This window comes from Balearica regulorum, chromosome 3 (genome assembly GCF_011004875.1).
Source record: "Balearica regulorum gibbericeps isolate bBalReg1 chromosome 3, bBalReg1.pri, whole genome shotgun sequence".
Classification (NCBI taxonomy): domain Eukaryota; kingdom Metazoa; phylum Chordata; class Aves; order Gruiformes; family Gruidae; genus Balearica; species Balearica regulorum.
The window spans coordinates 115487389-115502301 of NC_046186.1; the positions used below are offsets into that span (position 1 = coordinate 115487389).

At 47.4% G+C, this 14913-nt stretch overlaps 1 long non-coding RNA gene across 1 annotated transcript; it reads right to left on the bottom strand.

The window, feature by feature from the left end:
- Positions 1–7310: 7310 nt before the first annotated feature.
- Positions 7311–13482, bottom strand: LOC142601336 (uncharacterized). The gene is made up of 3 exons (XR_012834938.1): positions 13285–13482; positions 10599–10701; positions 7311–7383 (listed from the first exon to the last, which is right to left on the bottom strand). It is a non-coding gene; the product is annotated as an uncharacterized LOC142601336 (long non-coding RNA).
- Positions 13483–14913: the final 1431 nt, after the last annotated feature.

Below are 14913 nucleotides of genomic sequence, written 5' to 3' on the forward strand. Positions count from 1 at the left end.
GGTTCCAGTGCATCTCCTGGCCATGCTCAAATCATCTTCTAGACATGGGCTGCCACGTTCAACCTGCCAGAATACTTCACCAAGTCCTCCCCAAAACCTCAGAGATGTCCCCCCATTCCTGTGGGAGAACCTGTGTCCCCCCACACCTCTCTCAACGAGCCGCCTCCCCGGGCTGTGCCATGGAGGTTAGCATCACCTTCTGCATCCAGCCCGTAGATTTGGAGTGGTTCAAACCTATACCCCAACAAACTTCATCGGGGACGAAGCTGCTGGGACAGAGTGTGGTGGCAGGGTGCTGGACAGCTGCCGGTGCCATGATGTGCTGCTGTATGTGCCTGCATGAGTAATCACCACGGCTTGGTGCCACAAGCTGTGATTAAGTCATTAGTCAGACTTCAGTCACGTGAAAATATTCGAGATTACAAGTCAATGCAGAATTCCTTCTTGGAAGGGTTAAGCAAATTAATATTTAGCGTTGGCTGACAGGAGGTCGGAGTATGTCACACAGAAGACATGATGCTGTAACCCAGAGCACAGCCATTGCCTTGATCATCAGATTTTTGTGTTCTTTGAAAAAAGTGTGCTAATTTCTCTGGCTTGTTACAAACTCAGCCTTTGGTCCATTAAGGACTCAACATCAAATCACGGTAGAAAAAACGAACCATCCTGAGCCTGGCAGCAGTTCCCTCCTTTTCCATGCCCAGCAGTGGGAATGTGCACTCACACCTGTGCTGCACTTAGGCAGAGTAAAGGGGTGGCTGTGCAATCATTCTCAATCAATCAGGCCAATCGTGTGCACCAATTAAATTATGTTCTTCCACTGGTTCTTAGAAATGCAATTTGCTTTAAGTTAATAAGCAAACATCTACCCTCTCAAAGCGTATTTGCAGAGATGTAAAATCAAGGGGCACTTCATAACGGCAGAGAGGAGGGAGGGATGGAGCTGTTGTACCACAACAGTGTTTAGTGAGGATGCTGCTGGCAGTTGCATTGCAGTTGTCTCCCTGAATGGACATCGTATCAACCCTGCTGATGTATGTTAATAAAAGATGAGGGACAAAACCTGCAGTCCTTCCAGAGCACGTCCCTTAGAAGACAACCACAAAAGAGGAGCTTAAGGAGCACATAAAGCCTCCCGCTGTCCCTCCGCTGAGGGTGGGATTATACCTCGCGGGCTCTGGTGTGGTTTTCATTGCTTTTCCTCACACACGGGTCTAGAGGGAAAGTTTGTTCAGCATTTGTGCTGAATTCCCCACCAAGTGCACCCTGCTAGGTGCCGTCAACCCTCTACCAGTAGCACCCCGGGAGCATCTTGCAGGTGGCTCAGATTGGAGAAGGTGCTCGGCTGCTGCTCAACCTCACAGTGGTCCTCCCATGCAAATTCACATCTCAGCTTTTCCAGACACCCACTCCCAAAATGAAAGTATTTTTTTAAATACTTTTTTTTAATTATCTTTCTTTTTTTTCCCTTTTGTTCTCCTCTAATACACGATCTCCAAAGATGTCAGCTGGAAGGACATCAGCCCCATGCATTTTCTCGCAGAGGAGGACATGGTAGCATCTCCCCCTCATCCAACCCACGACACAACCAGCAAAATGGAGGAGACAGGTGTTACTTTAGCAAGACATATTTAAATGCATAATTAGGTGAAATGAAAACACCACACGTCGCTCATTAGAGCTGGTGTATCAGTCTGAAGGTTGATGTAGTAAGAAGATCAGTACATAAATATCAGCTTGTGGGGGTTCCCAGTACCCATAGGATGGGTCCACTTCATCGATGACCTCCAGAGCTCCTTTTACACATGAGGAAACTGAGGCAGAGAAAAATGAAGTCGGTTGGCCCAGAATATTATCAGCCAGCACAGGAGCATGAATGATGGATGCGCTGAGATGGTACCTTACCTGTATTTTAAAAGGACTTGCAAGCTGTGTGGACACCCATAGCACCCATAGAACTCTTTTTTTTTTCTTTTCTCTCCCTACCCGCCCCCCCCCCCCCCCCCCCCCCCCCCGCATGTTATGGAAAAAATCCTGTGCTTTCTGCCTGGGAACTCATATGCCAGAAGGCCTGTTGTAGCTATGATTTAAGCCACACGAGCTGGCTGCGTGGTAACAGAGTAATACTCTTTCCTTGGCTTTCCCACTCAAAAAATATGATTAACATGGTGTCTTCTGGATGATTGAAGGCTTGCAGTCCAAGGAAGAGGTTAAAGGGAAGGAGACCACCACGGGCTCTGTCAAAACAAGGTTTGTTTAATCATTGCTCAAGGGGGGTTTGCAGCCAGGACCTGATTAAAAGTCCCCTGGGGGCCAGCCTGGCATGGCTGCCTTCAACTCTTCCACCCATTTTGAAGGTGGTGAGATGTCTACATCAAGACCTGCAGTGGCCTGGCTGGGAGAGGACCCACCAGCTCTCCTCTGGATATCTCCAGCGCTACCCAAATAGAGGCTCAGGCACCTCTGGAGATATGGATAACGTGTTTGGGAGAGGAACTGAAAGGCTCCTACCGATTGCAAAGGCATTGGGCAATGATCTTCAGGCGTTTTATGCTAAACATTTCCCATCCCTCATTTTCTCCACTTGACTGAAGGGTCCTGTGGGACCGGACCAGCAGCAGCTCTTACTCTTTCTTCTGTAGACCAACCAGTGCCTGTTGTATTTGCCTCTTCCTTGGGGTTTGCTCCTGGATCTTACCACTGGCTTGGGATTTCTTTTTGCTTTTGGGGTCGCTGTTGGATTTTGGAGTCAACACCTGGTCATTCATAGCCATGTTTCATTCCTGGACTGATGCAGCCAATACCAAATCCCATTGCTTTCACCTAAAAGATCAAAATGTTTCCTGTTGTTGCAGTTTAATTTGCATTTACCATCACTGAACTTCATTTGACGTGATTTTATCCTTTCACCTGGGAAAACTCCCCTCCTGCAGCCCCTCAGTTTTACTTGGGCTCACCTGGCGTAAATCACTCCAATATTGGTGAGGAAAAAGCCTTGCTCTGCATTAATATGTTCCAGACAATGAAGAACACCATGTCCCAGGCTGGTGTCTGCAGGCTTGGGTTATGGCAGCTTGCTGCAACCCAGAATGAATCAGAGCTGTGAAAGCACAGGCTCCCCAACAGGAGCCAGCATCCCACCTTCCTAGCAAATGCTCAGCCCTGTCTGCCAACCAGCCTGGGCTCCATCAGTTCCCATGTGATGCTGAGGAAGGTGCAATGTTCCTCCACCCACTGATGATGGTCTTTTCCGGGATCCCATCACCAACTGGCCTCCAATGGCTTGGTGATAAACGGCCCCTAAAACATATTGGCTGTGTCTGTGACAATAAAATAACCCATGCCAGGGCCTCAGCATCTTTTTGGCCAAGGCCAATGAACTCAGACATTGCCCAAGCATGGTTAGGAAATTGCGTGAGCTGGGGACCACTCAGAGGGGGCAGTTTAGATGGAGCCACCTTGTCTGGGGCTGCAGGAGACTTTGACAGCAGTTGCATGTTGCCAGCTGGCCTCAGGACCAGGAAACCACCTGGGACATACTAAATTTATTAATATATATGTTATCTTTGAGGCTGGATGATGATTCGAGAGTCACTGGCATAACCCAAGCTCACTCTGCTTCCTCTGTGCCAGCAACACCGATGCTCCTCGGTGGGAGTGATCAACGTGATGCCCACCCAGTCAAGGTTCACAGCCATGGGAAGCAAGGCTTTTGCAGTGGAAAAACTAGGAAATGGAGGGGGAAACATGCTATTTTTTAAAAACTCATACCCTGGTTGTGTGAAAAGGGGAAGAGAAATGAAACCATCTGCTTGTTGAGCACCTCGTGAGTCACGCAGATACTAAGGTGTGGTATCACAGCCTGCAGAGCTCGGCACGTCCACCCTTGTTTCGCTGCCTCCGTGGCAGGAGCCAAGCAGCTTTTTGGGGCTGGGTGTTGACGCTGTTTCTGGGTATGGCCAATCGCCCAGGGAAGACGGGCTTGCTCTGGGGCTGCCTGGCGTTGGCAGCCCAGCAAACCCCAGCAGGAGCGAGCCATGCTCTGATGCAGCCTCGCCATGCTAAGACCAGCTGCTGCCCAGGCTCCACTTGGGTTGCTTTGGGATGGGACATGCAGGTGCACTTAAAAGCACCATCATGCACCACCCAAGGTACCAAAGGGAATAACAAAAGCTGCAGAAGCAACACACTCAAAGCGTCAGAGAGGCCAAAAGGAGGAATTTTCTGGCTGATATGCTCCTAGCAAAGCCAGGCTTTGACCTCTACGAGGCCAGGAAACATAGGTGCGGTGTCCGCGCCTGGATCCGGCAGCAGGAATTTTCCCTACATAGCAACAGTTGTTATGTAGCAATAATACTTGGCAATTTTCAAGGCACTTGAGAAATAATAATTAATCTGCACATCAGCTTTGTCAGGTAGGTGGCTAAATATTTTCATCCATGCTTTACAGCTTGGGGAAGCAAGAAAAAAAAAATTAAGCAGCTTGTCCACAATCATGGCAAGAGCAGCTGCCAAGATGTGGGCAGTGCTCAGCGACTGCATCAGGACGAGAGGGTTAATGCAAGGGAAAACTGCACTCACATAGGTAGTGCATAAGAAAATTCAAAAGAAGCACCTAGTTTTCAATCCAGTAAAGCAAACCTCCCATCAGAGGGACTTCTCTGCTGCTCATGCTGGCATTTCACAGCTCGGTTTAATTATACTAATCACTTCGATGATGACTCCTGACATTCACCTTCATTAGCCACTGGCGGCCGTGCTCAGCTGCCTTGACTTCAGAGCTATCTATGTCTGCTTTAAATAACCCATGAGTAAAATCAGCTGGGAGACAGTGTGTCTGGGCTCTCCTCTGGCATAGCCTGCACGGAGGTGGCTGGGAATGCAAGACCAAAGCCAAAACTGCAGTTTAACCCTGGCTGAGCATGGGCATGACCTTTTTCTGGATGTCTTGGGGTGGGGAGAGCTTTTTTTTCTTTGGCACTGAGGGTAGTGACTGAATGGAAGTGGGGAGAGGGGATGATGTGCAGGGAGGACCAGGTGAAGTCAAGAAGTTCAGGCCATGACACCATCTTCCCAGCTGGCTTGGGGATGGTGTTATTACTACACCTCTTGTTGCATAAACACATAGCTGATGCCATAACCAGGCTTCAGCCAAAGGGTATTTTTGCACCAGCACCCATTTTCCCCAAACAAACAGAAATTCAGGTCATATTGGGGGTAGTCACATCCTAAAATCAGGAGACGTGACAGCTGGAAGGGCAAAGCAAAAGGCAGAAGGACATGTGGTGCCACAGCTGATACTCAAACCATAGGGCTGCATGGCCAGAGAGCAAAGCTGGACCCAGTCCCACCCCCATGAGAGCCACTGAGGCCACTGTCGCCACTGTCACAGTCATGCTGCTCTTCCTGGGTGCTTAACTTGCCTTAAACCTGGGTGAAATGTAGAAAACACACAAAATCCCAGGCAGATCACAAAGGCAATTAGGTGCTGTGATGCAGCTGCTTTGTTTTGCTTTTCTTATGGTATAATGTGCTGTTTTCCATTTGCAATTCCGATTTTACTGGTTATGCTGCTTGGGGAACACAGAAACAAAACTTTCAGTGATGCCATTTGTCAAAGCAGAGGAATTTGAGCTCTGAAAAATAAAAGCAGACAGAGAGGTGAGATACTTGCTTTGTAGTTAAAGATACAGCAGCAATGCTAAGTAAGTACCATTTGTCACTTCTGTTTCAAGGATCCCAGTTATAATCCCTGAAAAGCCGAAGATGATGATGATTTCAACCTGCTAGCAAGCAATTTCCCCTAATACTGACCGCAGTCCAAAAGCCTTTCACTGCAATGTTTCTTTATGAAGGTATTATTTTGTGAACTAATGCCCACAATAAATCCACTTGTGCAGATTTTATTAGCAGGGACCAGTCAGTCATTAACTGCTACGGCATGCAATACTTGTTTAAAACATAGGAAGGCATCTGTTTATAATTAAGAATAAATAAAAAGCATAAGAGTTTTACATTGTAAAAAGAGGATCATTTTAGCATGAGTAGAGCTGGTCAAGGTATCGGGTATGAATAACGCTTTTTGTGCTTTCAGCTGTCACGAATGCCTGGTGGGATGCTGCGTTTATGAAAGATGCACTGGGTATGGCACCACTGCCATGGGGTCGTTGAACACTTAACTTTCGTTGCATCTTTTGTACTTTGCCGTGAGATGACTGATGCTTTAAGGAAAAGAAACTAAGGAAGAAGTGAGACAGTTCCCCTATGAAGGATAGGATTTAAGTATTCCTGCATTTCATTTGACCTTTATAGCTGGTGTTTTCCTGACTGTCAAAGTGCGTGGAAAAAAGGTAACGTAACTCTCTGTTCTGTGGGGAAGAGATGGCCCATGGCAGGTCCTGAGTGCTTATCTCTGTCTTGGAAGTCCTTGCTTTGCATGAAGTTAAATTTCTCGGTGCTGGCTCTGATGTGCTGTATCTGCTGTATATTTTGGCTGGCTTCTCTGTTGTGCATCTTGGTTTTTACTGCAACACGCAACACACAGTCTCTTAGGAACACAATGGACTTTTGCCCTCTTATTGAGAAGGATGTTGTCACTGCAAAACCCTCCCTTGTAGCCACACGAGTGTTTCTGAAGGCTCCTCTTGGGGAGCACACGCCCTCCTTCCCAGAAAGGCCATTCACCGCCTTTTTCCTGCTGCAAAACCACATGAACACAGTTCCCTTTGCTTCAAAGGTGACCTTGAGCTGCTGGAGCAGATGCTGCTGGTGACCGTGCTGGTGGGCAAAAGCCACCCTAGAAAGGGATGTGGGACCCCTGGCCACGGTGGCCAAGCGAGGAGGCACTTCTGCCCTTGGCAGGGTCCTGCTTCACAGAGCAATCAGCTTCCTGAGCTTGTTTAAATGCTGTTTCAAAGGCAAGAGAAAACTGTCAATTCCCAAACACGTATGAGCCTGCACCCTGCTGCCACTGTTCTTCCCACCCCGCTGCAGTGATGGGCAGGACTGCACCCTGCTTTGCACCCTGCCATGCTGCGGGAAGGGAAGGGATACTTGATGTACATGATGTACGCCATGTAACCGAGCCTTTCAGTGCTGCCAGTAAAAACCAGCAGTTGTACTGGTTTCCAGGCTGCATCAGAGATGGTGGCAGAGCAGCGAGCACGTGCAGGCATTGCTTGCAACCGGGCAACGATGAGGACGGAGCAGAGAGGAGAAAACCGGATTTCTCTTCGACAGCTGGCCGATGGGTCCGTTTATGCTAGGGCATGGAGGAGAGGATGCAGCATCCTGCCGGCTTGGCCCTGGCTGGGAGGATACTGCCAGCATCAGGCTCATTCATCCCCACATGCTGCTGCTTAATCCAGCACCCTTCTTCCAGTCCTGCTTCAGAAACGGGAAAAAAAGGAGGGGGGAAGAAAAAAGCTGATGGAGGCTCACAAACTCCTAGTTTCTGTATGTCTTCCTGAATATGTATACAGATTTTGATACAACAGACACACTATTTTTAGTTTCCTTTGGGGTATGTTTGGGAGCAAGCCCTTAACTGTTGCTGTGCTGCTATAGAAACTGTATCCATGTACACTGACATGTTTACAATTGTTTTAAACGCCATAAACTTTCAAGGGCAAAGTCGAGCAGCTTATTTCCATTAAAGTCATTGCCCTGGTGTGGGTTTCTTTTACTGTTACATTTATTAATTTAGGAGCCTTCTCAGCTTCATCTGGCCCCATGGAGCTTTTGCTTCAAGAAAGGCTTGCCAGCTCTTGCTGCCACGGTGCTTGGCAAACCCGGAGCAGAGCGGTTGCTGATCTGGCTTGGGGAAAAGAAAATGTTTTTTCTGACCTCAGCTATAGGAGGGGTGTTTAGCAGATACCAAGGCACTCATGCAAAGCTTGCTCTGCAAGCAGAGCTGCCTGCCTGCTGCCTCCCCACACTCCATCCCAGAGCCAGGCAGTCATTGCAAAGGGTTGTTCTGCCCTTGTGGTCAGCTCACACCTATCTGCGACAGCAGAGCAGTGGCCTAACTTTAAAAAAAACCCAGCACAACAAAACCTTTTAGTTTAGACTTTGGGAAAAGAAAAATGCTTTTTTAAGATTTATTTATTAAGATTTGCTAAAGTTAGGCTTCCCCATTCCTTTTTGCTTTGAAGTCAGAATCTTTCTCCTACAACAAAGATTAGAAAGGGGAGAGAAAAAGGTGGTTTTTTCCGACATCCCAGGTGGGCAGCAGATGTGTGAGAGAGGAATACCACATCCTTCCTGAAAGTGAGATGAGATGTATCATTTGAGCAGCTTTCACCCCATCCTCCTTGCACCCCTCAAAGTCACAGCCATCATCTGCAAGGTGGGTCAAGGGTGCAAGTGGACCTTTGCCTGGACCACCAGCCTCAAAACGACCATACCAGGACAAGGGAGCTCCATCCATGGCCAGGCAGGGATGGATAGCAGGGGACACCTCAGGGTGGCTCAGCACCCATTGGAGCACCCAAGCACACATGCCCTCCCTCCTTCACACTGCCCCATTTCTTTGCTACATTGAGCTGGATACTCCAGCAAAGGGAGATACTCACCGGCTCAACCACCCAAAACTGGTTTTCCCTGTCTGGGAGCATCGGTGGCAAAGCCTGAAGCAGGATTTAGCCTCTAGAATCCATGTCTGCATTGAGCGCTGCCTGTTTTTGGAGGTGTGAGCTTTGAAATCGGTCCTGTAAAGCTCTGTAAGTGCTTTGCTAAGCTTAAGCTAGGTTTCCCTGAGTTACCTGAGATCAGTGAGAATCAGGTCTACGCTGAAGTAAAGGAAACAAATGGGGCTTTGCGCTGAGTTTCCTTCTAAACTGATTTAATGCCTCCAGCATCAGCACCACCTACTTTTGCCTCTTTCTTGTGCAAATATGCCTGCGCTTACCTGGTTGTTATTTGTCATTTCATCCCTGCCATGGTCAATTATTTATGTTTGCTGGGTCATGTAATACAGAACAAAAACGGCAACCAAATAAGCAGCATCTGGAGTAACACCCAAACAGGTAAATAGAAGACAGTGTTGATGGTTAGTTGTGGGTTACTGTTTGCCTGAGCCAGCAGTTTCACCCGCCACGTGTCTGTGAAGAGTGAGAAAGTGGCCATCTGACCCAACATCTACCTAGGTGGAGCATCCTGTGCTATTCTGCGTCATGCAGAAAGTCCCAAGTGAACTAGCTGACCCCCATAAGATGCTCACGAGGCAGAGGCAGTCATGGTCATGATGCTCTGGCCCCTGTGAATTAAAAACCACAGTTGCCAAAACTCAGGTCTGGGCCCAATGGCTGGTTTCTGATCAACTGGGTAATGACAGGTTATCTCCTATTAATGTACTTGCCACAAAGCAATTATAAGTTGGCAGCCAAAAAAACCCCAGAGCTTGTTGTCTAAAGACCATATTTGCCTGCTGCTGGAGTTTGCACCCTCCCCAAAGTCCAGGCTGAGGAGGTTTGAAAAGCCTTTCAGACCATGGGATGTACCACCAAACTCATCTTGGGAGCTGCTTAGGGGGGAAAAAAGGCATGAAGAAGGGGGTGCTCCTGAAGATCCTGTCTGCAGCTGTCGCGCTGCAGGAGCCCCCTTACACAGCAAGCCAGGCAATGATCCAGTGTCACCATCAGGACAAAACCTGCTTCTGTCTCCTTCTTTCTACCCCACTTCATTGCCGAGTGACAGGTCCTATGTTGCACTGCTGCTATGTGAGCAGGATTCAGTAGCATTGCAGGTAAAACAGTCTTGGCCTGGGGAGTTTTGACTTTATTTATTTTACCTCCAGTTAACACAAACTTCTCATCACCCTTTTAGATATAGAACTGTGTGGGTGCTGAAGCGTGAACGGGTTGGGTGATCATGCATAAATTAATTTGGTGCTCATGCATGAATTAATTGGGCGCCCATGCGTGAGCTTATCAGGGGCTCATGCATGAGTCATTTGTGTAGTCATGCGTGAACTGAAAGGGTACTCATGCATACATTAATCAGGCACTCATGGGTGCATTAATTGGTTGCCCAGGCATGGATTATCTGGGTTCTCATGCAGGCACTAACTGGGTGCTCATGCATGAATTAATTGGGTGCTCATGCATACACTAATCTGTTGCTCATGCGTGAACCTATTGGGTGCTCCTGTGTGAACTAATTAGTGCCCATGGGTGAATGCAGTAATCCCTGTAGTTCATGCCCAACTCGTTCCTCTCCTTGAAGCTCATCCTTAAAAGCTATTCAAACACAAATCCATTCTCAACTCTACTTTCAACATTGTCGTAATCTTAATACACATCAATTACAAGCTCCACTCTTCCTCCCTGCAGACCAGACAGAGGGATTAACACTGAAGCAATGTGTGCATATATGCTCACTAAAACTTCACTCCTTGCACCCAGGAACAAGAGTCCAGGGGTTAATCAGCATCACAGCCCAAACTTTTATCTGTTATGAGCTCCACCCCTTGCACAATGGACTAGATTATCAGGGTCAACATTATCAAAGTCCAAATATACGTACTTTTGATGACTTCACCCCTTATCCCTGCGGACCAAGCTGTAGGGGTTAATGTGGTAAAAACATGAATGCAATACCTTGCTCCTGCAAAACACTTAGCCAGGAAGGCCACAGCAGCCTGAACATACATCCATTGCGAACTCCACTTCTTGTACTTACTACAAATGTCAGGCCTTGTCCCTGCAAGACAAAACTGAGGTCATTATGACAGTTCTAATATATGCCTATTACAAATGTGTTCCCAGAGCTCTTCTCTCCCAACTCATCAACTTCATTTCTCCTGCCCCAGCTCCCCAGCTCAGCACTTGCGAGCTCGTTGCCCACCAAGGTCCTCCCTTTTGCATGGAGCACTTGTTAACACATCTGTGCTTATGCATAAGTTGTTCAGGTGCTCATGCATAAATTAATTGAGTGCTTAGGCATGAATTATTTTGGATGCAAAAGCATGAACTCACTGGACGCTCATGTATAGGTCAATTGAGTGCTCCCGCATGCACACAGAACACCCAACCATTTACACCCAGCATGAGCAGAGGTTGTACAGCAGCCAACCTTGCACAACTGACCACATCAGCAGTGGGTCTGCTTTCCAGTTTGGGCTATTTGGCTTCTTCTCCCACCTCTTCATGGTGCTGCATCTGCAAGCACAGCCCTGGCATTCCACAATCTGCATTTTACGTCATGCTGTTGGTGTTCCACCAGATGCTTCTGGGCCTCAGAGCTCCTGTAACCCTCATAGACTGGTGAGAGAAGGACAAGAGAGGAATGAGGTATCAGATCTTGAGCAATTTTTTCCATGGGCCCATGACATTAGTGAAAAACACTGCGTTTCTAGTCAAACGCAGAGATTTGACAACCCCAGGGCCAGCTCTGGATTTCTTTAGTCATGCTAGTTAACATCTTGCTTGGCAGATGTCAGTGCAGATACTCGCAGAGTCACAACGTGCCCTCTCGTTGAAAGGGGATGGGAGCTGGATCCATCCATGCTGGGCTGCACTGCTGATGCACCACTTCTTTCTCCAGCCCGGTCCACAGCCAACGTGCCTTCTGAGGGGCTTGACATCTCAGCTGCTGTCAGCATGACCCAAGGACACCAACTCTGGTGTCTCCTCAGCTGCTGGCTGTCGAAGAACAGAAGTGTTGGGGTTGGGATGCATGGTGCTCAAGTCACCACTGGTCTTCAAATATGAGTAACTGTCTTGCTGACCCAGAGATGTCTCTGGTCCAGATCTGCCTGGTTTAGGAGGCTGAGGGACCTGGACACTTGGCTCTTTAACAACAAGCTGGTGTCCTTCCAGAAGGGCAAGCTGGCCAAATTGCAGCAGGTAGTCACTGGTACCGAGCAAAGTTAGGGCTGCTGGGTGGAAACTCCTCAAGGCTTTGTCTGCATCTTCTTATGGACTGTGTGTGATGCTGAACACACTGTTCTGGGTGAACAACACAATGCAACGGCTAATTCTCTGAATCCCTCCAGGCTAAGCACAAGCTAAATCCTTCTCCAAAGAGCAGCATTCAGTTGGCACCGCGACCAGCCGTGCCACACAGCCTCCATATTTGTATGGCTGGTGATGGCACCATTAGGAGACAATCAACTCACCCTATTGCAGATAGGCCTGCATCTGAAAACCAGAATTATTTTGAAGCTGGGATCACCAAGCACAGCAGGAGCATGAAATTATCAGTGTGGAGAAGTAGCCTTCAGTGCAAAGAATCCCAAAATAATTTCTTCTATGTCTCTGAAAATGGTTTACAGAAGCTGTAAACACATCACATCTTGTGGCGGGGTTACTCCATGTGAATACCCAGGGATGAATTTCTCAATATGTGAATTGTTCAGCATGTCACATGTCCTCATCTTGGCAACATCTACAAAACCTGCAGGCAGAGTGTTCGGATGTACTCCTGCCTGATGCCACCAGCACCTTGTCTCTGGACTCGCCCATTTCAAGATAATGAGGTCTTTGGGCATTTTCTGAAAACCCCTCCCATGACTTCATTGAGGAAACCCATTGACTGATGTCAGACAAGCCCTGGGGACTGCCTGATGCCCTGTGACAGGATATGGCCCATCCCTTTCCCGTGGCCACCATGCCTTGCACTGAAGAGGCTCTCACTGCCCAGGAATGGGCACTTGGGGAAAGCTGAGAATTACAGACGGGTGAGCCAAAAATCAAGAGCTTTTCTTCACCATATTTAAAGAACAGACCTCTAATGGGAGAGAAGGATTTATGGTAAAAGAGGGAAGTCTATGGGCAGGGATGTGCTTCCCATTGCAAAAGGCTGCGGGAGGGGGTTGCTTTGCACGAAGACAGGAATAGCTGGCATTTCAAGAGGAGGTGGCTGAGGGAAGTAGTTAGTAGGAAAATTCACATGCTTCAAGCAAGTACTGAAGTTCAGGAACAATTTTCATACGCCTCTGAAATATTTCCTGTTTGACAAAGCCACAGCGAGTCCCAACAATAAGCAGAGGAAGAGGCCGGTGCTGCCTTTTGCGGCATCATTTCAAATAGCTCGGGAGCACTTTGGGGGAAGGACTTGGAGGTTGCCAGAACAGATATTTCTTGCTGCACTTTCTTCTCAAAGCAAGGATACCACTTCATACACATTGGAGCACACTAATATCTGGAGACCAGGCAGGCCCAGTAACATTGCATGCAGAAAAAAGCATGGTATGTGTAAAAAGCATGAAAGGGCTAGCAAAGCAGTGGTGGAGGCCACCAAAAGCTAGAAAGTAATTGTGCTGCAAACACCCAAATAACTCACCAGATCGGAATAGGAAAACTTAAATACTCTGAAACAAACTCAGCTGCTGAGGGAGGATTAAGGAGACCTGTAATAAAAGATGAGACTTAAAAAATTGTCTGTGGGCCCAGGTGGATGGTCTCTGCATAGGCTAGTGGGTCCTGAGGAGGCCTTACTGCTGTTCCAACACCAAATTTAAAGCTCAAGCCATTGGGCAGATCTCAGCTGCAATAGCAGGAAAGATGTTCCAAATAACTTTCACAAGGAAAGTTATCACTCACAGCCTTCTCGACACTATCCATCATTTCACCGTGGAGGGGATGTGATTGATTTTCATCCTTTCCCTTAAGGAGAGAGAGGATCAAGATGCACTTGCTCTTAGATCTTAATAGACCTTAAATAGATCTCTCCTGTCGTGGGCTGCCCACTTGTTCAAAGGCAACTCTCCCATTCCTCCTGCCTTTGCTGAAGACTCTGAAACAGCTTCAAAGGAGCACTTCCAGAGGACAGGCAGCCATTCATCATTGATTTCAGAGGGCATGTCAGCACGTGTCCCCCCTTTGCCAAAGAGCATGACTCCTGAACCACCGAACTGGGGATCCACTGTGCAGGACGGGCTTCAAAACATTTTTATGAGAGCTCTGGCAATAAAAGATGCATGTCAGGACAGCAGATAAAACACTTAAAAAGCGACCAGAGTTGAGCTGAGATTGCAGCCGCTGGAGTTTATTGCACTGGAAAGCAGCCAGGTGTTGCTGGGTGAAAACTCCCCGACTGCAGAAAAACTCTTGGGATGCTTAGAGCCTCTTCTTCCTCCTCTTCGTCTGGTGCTGCAGGAAAAGAACCCACAACCCCCATCTCAAGCTTGGTTTAACATATATGATGCAACACCCCCCCCTCCCTTTTTTTGTTTCGGCTCAGGTACTTGTGTATAATTTGAAGTGAAGTTGTTTCACTCTGTTTCCCAGTCATTTGACCCCTGAAAACCAACTTTTCCCCTATTTTCAATTAAGATTGAAGTAATTTTTAAATGCGAAGATCATTTCAAAAGCAAAGAAATTTTAAAATATTTTAAAATGTTTTAATTGTTTAAAAATGTTTTAATTTTAGTATTTTTTTCAAATCTGTTTTGTTATGGAAAATATCAATATAAACCAGGTAGCATGACAAAGAAGACAAAATGACACACTTTGATTATTTGAGGATTTCTCACCCTTTGCATGGAAACTATTTGCTGGCTGTGGCCCTGTTCTGCATGCAATTTTCTTTTTTGAATACCAAGGTTCACCCTGACTTTATTTTTTCCTGAAACTTTCATTTCAGCTAGCCTCTAACACAGAAGCTACTGTGCCTGTGTGGCACAAATGTCAGAGGGAGGTGTAAGGAGTTTTTGGGGAGCCCTGCACACCCATTGGGGGTTTTCCCTGGCTCCTCAAGCCCGCCGAGCCCGGACGGCTTCCTCCCTCCTGAGCACCAGCGAATGTGTGGGTGTGCACTCGTGTATATGGCACTTTCCTTTGCTGCTTTCTCAGAGCAAGCAGAAAGATTTATATGAAACTGTGTGAAAATACACATTTACCATAGTGTCACCTTTGTATCTCTGCATATACAGCCCAAAAAAGATGCTTTGAGTTGCTCTGGTGCAGGTGA